This window comes from Danio rerio, chromosome 13 (assembly GCF_052040795.2).
Source record: "Danio rerio strain M-AB ecotype USA chromosome 13, GRCz13ab, whole genome shotgun sequence".
Taxonomy (NCBI): Eukaryota; Metazoa; Chordata; class Actinopteri; order Cypriniformes; family Danionidae; genus Danio; species Danio rerio.
In genome coordinates this window covers 38481541-38487588 of record NC_141033.1, presented here as the reverse complement: position 1 = coordinate 38487588, position 6048 = coordinate 38481541, and positions in this window count along the sequence as shown.

Genomic DNA, 6048 nt, shown 5'->3' with positions numbered 1-6048 from the left:
GGTTGTGCATGAAAATCCCAGTAGATCAGCAGTTTCTGAAATACGCAGATCAGCGCGTCTGGCACCAACAACCATGCCATGTTCAAGTCACCTAAATCACCTTTCTTCCTTATTCTGATGCTCGATTTGAACTGCAGCAGATCGTCTTGACCATGTCTACATCCCTAAATGCATTGAGTTGCTGCCATGTGATTGGCTGATTAAAAATTTGTGTTAACAAACAATTGGACAGATGTACCTAATAAAGTGGCCGGTGAGTGTATATTTATGCCCCTGCATGGAATAACATCTCCAAATATTTTGCTGTAATTTTATATGCATGTATGCTATTTTATAAATGTTTTTTATGTATTTTTTTTACCAAAAGGCCGGTAGCGCTTCCTTACAATGCTATTTGAACTCATCCAAATCATAAGCTAACTAATTAACAAATCCAGCATTCTCTGAAATGAAAAAGAACTGAAGTTGTTTCATGCTGTTTTTTTTTTTTTTTTTTTGTAGACCTGTTTTGACAAATTTTCATTACACCCTCTGCAAAATGCTGGGTTGTCCTATAACCCAACGTTGTATCAAATATGGACAAACCCAGTTATTGAGTTGCAAAGGGTCATTTCTTATTTCTGAGAGTGTTGCTGCTGGATTTTTGTTGTTCGCTAAAATTAACCAACTAATTACAGTCACTCTTGCAAAACTCAGACTACATCAGTGTTGCCGGATGCTTATGATTCTCTAAAATGAATCCTTCTTTTGAGAATTTGCTTAACATGAGTGGTGCTTTATTTTTTAGACACACTAAACTGAATTGACAAGTCATTATTTAGTGAGCTGAACTACAATTCATAACTACATTGTTTATTCTCTAAAAAATGCTTCTGCTTTTGAGAAAAATGCATAGTACACATTCTACATATATGAGTTCAGTTTAAAAGACCTCTCAATATGACCTCTCATTTCATCATGCTGTTGAGACTTTAACCTGTGTGGTTATAAAGATATATAAGCTTACTGATAAACACAATCTAACCTGTCACACATTTCAGAACTATGGCCCCTATTTTAGACCCATTAGAAAGTTTCATTTTTGCATGAAGATGATCCTAACATATTTAGACAAATGTTTTCAAGAGTGTTTTTTTGGCCAAATAGGAAATAATCCCATTAATCCCATGAACCGGCAACTTATCCAGCATATGTTTTACACAGCGAATGCCCATCCAGCTGCAACCCAGTACTGGGAAACATCCCACACTCATTCACACACATACCCTATGGACAATTTAGCTTATTCAATTTACCCTATAGCGCATGTCTTTGGACATGGGGAGAACAAGAAAACTCCACACAGAAATGCCAACTGGCCCAGCTGGGACAGTGATCTTCTTGCCATGAGGCATCAGTGCTAACCCCTTCGACAGGCTTCAAACACGTAAAAATAAAAGTTATTTTTGACATTGATGATTCCCTGAAGATCCTTTAGCATCCTTGAAACTTTTTAATTCCTTTTAAAGTTCTTTTCAATGTAAAATGATCTTTAGATTATGAAAATGCTCCTCACACCATGAGATGGTTCTTTGAAGATCTTTTCACTGAAGGCAACAAAAAAAATTACCTCTGGTTTTTGCTTGCATTTTAAAAGGCATAGTTTACCAAAAATATAAATCCTGTCTTCATTTAGAGATTGTGTCCTGTGAAGAGATGTTGGCAACCATACAGGACTTCTAGAGGTATCCATAATCCTGGACCAGCCCGTATGCTGAGCAGATGCTGGGGCCTCATGGAGCAGTGGAGTGCATGAGACTGATTCCTGAAATACCATAGTGATAGACGAGTCTCTGCATTGATCCCGTGGGACAGACTGAGCACCTGCCAGTGACCTACTCACACCTGCATCTTCTCCACAATGGATGTCCGTTCTCAAGCCTTCGGCGCCTAGACTGCTGCTCTGCACAAGAAGTTTGGCCAAAGGAGAAATGGTCGTGCCTAACTGAGGCTGGTTTCTCTCAAGGTTTTTTCTTTCACCTTCGTCAATTGGCGAAGTTTGTTCCTCACCACTGACGTCATTGGCTTGCATGATTTGGGATTTGTGGAGCTGCACATCAATGGATTTGCTCTTCAGTGTTTGGACTTTCAGCAGTGAAATTTAAAAGACACTAAACTGAACTTCAATTCTGAAAACTGGACTGACACAGTTTCAACTTACTAAAACTTCAATTTTAAGCTGCTTTAACACAATCTACATTGTAAAAGCGCTATAGAAATAAAGACGAATTGAATTGAATCATTTATTCATCCTCCACATTTTTTTTTCTTTTGTTGAACACAAAGGAAGATAAACTAGAATGTGATAAAACAGCTATTGACTGCATAGTAGTTTTTGTCATTAATATTAATTGTTATTAACATTCTTTAAAATATCTTGTTTTATGTTCAACAGGAAAAGAAATTCCCTAGTTTTGAGCCAATTGAGCATGAGAAAATAGTGAGGAATTGTGAGAGGCGACTTCATGAAAGAGGGTAGGACAAAACATTTTTTACAGAAAATAACATGATGAAAAATACTAAACACTAAGTGAAAAAAAAACCCTGAACAATGGAAAAATTATTTGATGTCTTTAGTAAATGTAAAAGTTTTTTTTTTTTTTTTGCTATACCACATGTTCATATGAATTATTTTGATTATTATAATAATAAACTGCTTCTGTTCAGTGCAAATAATATATACATAAGGCAAGGAACAAACTTCACCAATTAACGAAAGTGAAGAAAAAAAAAACCAGGCTCAGTTGGCCATGACAATTTCTCCTCTGGCCAAACTTCTTGTGCAGAGCTGCAGTCTACGCGCCGGAGGCTGGAGAACCCTGGACACCCATGTTGGAGAAGCTGCAGGTGGGAGAGGTCACTGGCTGGTGTACTGGTTGGCCCTTCAGTATCAATGCGAAGACTCGTCTATCACTGGGGTCCTACAGGAATCAGTCTCATGCTTTCAACTCCTCCATGACCACCACAGCAGCTCCTCAGGATACGGCCTGGTCCAGGATTATGGAAACCTCCTGAATTATAAAAACAGACTTACAAAAGCGCAGATGCCATTTAAATTATAATGTCTTTTGGGAAGTGTTACTGGCTCTGAACAATGCAGACTAACAATCCTTTTAGAGGATTAGGATTTTAACAGCATTTGTGTTTTATGTGTATGCTAATGCAAAGAGATGTGTCTTTAATAAAACTAATTCAATAAAATTATTAATAAAATGTATACATTATTAGTGTTTTGAGGGATATTTAGTAACTAGTCTAGAGGTTATTGTAGGTCAAACTATACAATTTATGTGTCTAACTTTTTTTTTAGGCTACATGCAGATATAAACAAGTATTTTACAAGAAACGTGTTTTGTGAATACCTGTTGTTTCAGACTGTTGAGTGATATTTTTCTAAACATTATTAAAAAACGTTATTTAAATCGTTATTTTGCATTCACAATGGTATAAATCATTAGAGAGTGGGTCAAATGTTTATTTATATAATACATTTTTAACTATTCCTATTTGACAGATCACAGAAAGCTATTTCTTGCTATTAAAGGGCTGACCACCCTTACATCTTGTTTTGATGTCCTTCAGGGGGGATCAACCGTTAATAAGGTGGGTAAATCCCCCTCAACCCCCCCTGTAATTCGCATACTGCTACAAAAAATTCTGAACAGATTCATTTTGCAAAATGCTGTTTGACTGAAATCTGCCCTTCCATGTCATCTATAGACTGGTCTAAAGGGCAGTTTAAAGGTTGCTATATCATTTATTTATATCAAAACTTAAAAATCCACAACAACATCAAACAGGCCATCTATGACTTTAATCTGACTTTTTCATCCTCTCCTTTGCCAGGCTGTGCAGATGCTAAAAATAGAGGCTGTTCTGCGATTGTGTGTTATTTCTGGGATTCTGTTTTGGGAATTGCAAGCTCTGAGCAGTAAGATGTTAGGCTTAAGGTGAATTGCAAAATGTCTGTTTACTGCTGGACTGAATTGGTACAGTCTGCACATCATCAGTTTGCGTAAAGCAGAGAAATTGGATCTTTGAGTTAAGGGATTGGATTGTAACTACTATACAGAGGCTTTAAAGGGAACACATCTCTCTAGGGGTCAGATTAGTGGGTTTTGTGATGAAATTACATTTCTAGCCTGGAACAGAGGTACGTGTCAGTAAAAGCAGCTATCGTGTGAATTGCAACGTTTAGTGGCACTGTAAAAATACTTGCAAAATGACGCCGCCTAGTGGAAAACTCAATAAAGCATCCCACACAAGGCTGTTTTTCTCGTTTTGTATTTGAATTATTGAAGAGTGGGTAACCGTGATACTTCACTTCTCAAATGTTCTGTTAGCATGTTAGTTTACTTAGGGGACGTTTTTCTGGAAAGAAAAAAAAAACTGTAAATTGTTTTACTATCCTAGCTTTATTCTTTATTCAGTGGGTCAGTTGGCATATCTGTGTGGAGGTTACATGTTTCCCCTGTGTCCGCGTGGTCCTCCGGAAGCTCCGGTTTCCCCCACAGTCCAAAGATAAGTGGTAATAGTGGTACAAGTGAATTGGGTAAGCTAAATTGTCTGTATAGTGTATGTGTTTGAATGAGTGTGTATGGATGTTTCCCTGTGATGGGTTGCAGCTGGAAGGGCATCCGCTGCAAAACATATGCTGGATAAATTGGCGGTTAATTCCGCTGTGGCGAGTCCGGATTAATAAAGGGAGTAAGCCGAAAAGAAAATGAATGAATAATATAAAAATAATTTTTTAATCATTCAGTTAGATCAATATCAATTAAAGTGTCATTGATTCATCCCTCAATTATCAACTGGTAAATATAAGTCAGAATAATAAGCCCCTTGATATTTTTTTCCTTTTTTTAAATATTTCCCAAATTATGTTTAACAGAGCAAAGACATTTTCATAGTATGTCTGATAATAATCTTATTTGATTTATTTTGGCTAGAATAAAAGCAGTTTTAAATTTTTAAAAACCCTTTTTAAGGTCAAAATTATTGGCCCCTTTAAGTTATATTTTTTCGATATTCTACAGAACAAACCATCATTATACAATAACTTGCCTAATTACCCTAACCTGCCTAACATAATTAACCTAGTTAAGCCTTTAAATGTTACTTTAAGCTGTATAGAAGTGTCTTGAAAAATATTTAGTAAAATATTATTTACTGTCATCGTGGCAAAGATAAAATAAATCAGAAATTAGACATGAGGTAAAAAAAAAAATTATGTTTAGAAATGTGTTGAAAAAAAATCTTCTTTCCGTTAAACAGAAATAGAGGAAAAAATAAACAGGGGGGCTAATAATTCTGACTTCAATTGTATATTCATTTAGCAGAGGATTTTCATTCATTTTATTTTTCGGCTTAAAGCCTAGTTCACACTACAGGATTTTAAACAGCAGATCGCTGTGCCGTTCACACTACATGACTTGACTTTGTGTCTTTTAATCTCTGTGGTGTTCACACTACGCAACAGCAATAGTCCTTTTATTAATCTGGGGTCACCACAGCGTAATGAACTGCCAACCTTCCAGCTGCAACCCATCTCTGGGAAACTTCCATACACACTCATTCACACACATACACTACGGACAATTTAGCCTATACCTAATTCACCTGTACCGCATGTCTTTGGACTGTGGGGGAAACCGGAGGACCCAGAAACCCACGCGAACGCAGGGAGATAATGCAAACTCCACACAGAAATGCCAACTGACCCAGCCAAGACTCAAACCAGAGACCTTCTTGCGGTGAGGCGACAGCATTACCTACCTAGCAGAGGATTTTATCCAAAGCAACTTACAAGTGAGGATAAAAACATTATAAATAATTTGAGATTTGCATCATATAAACGCCACAAGTCTAAGTTAGTAAACCTAAAAGTCTACTGAGAAATTCCAGCGTTGTGGATTTGACATAACAGTAAAATCTCAAAACATAAATTCACACAGAAAGTAGATGTTGACTTTATATTGAAAGATTATATTTCCCAAAATAACTAACCAC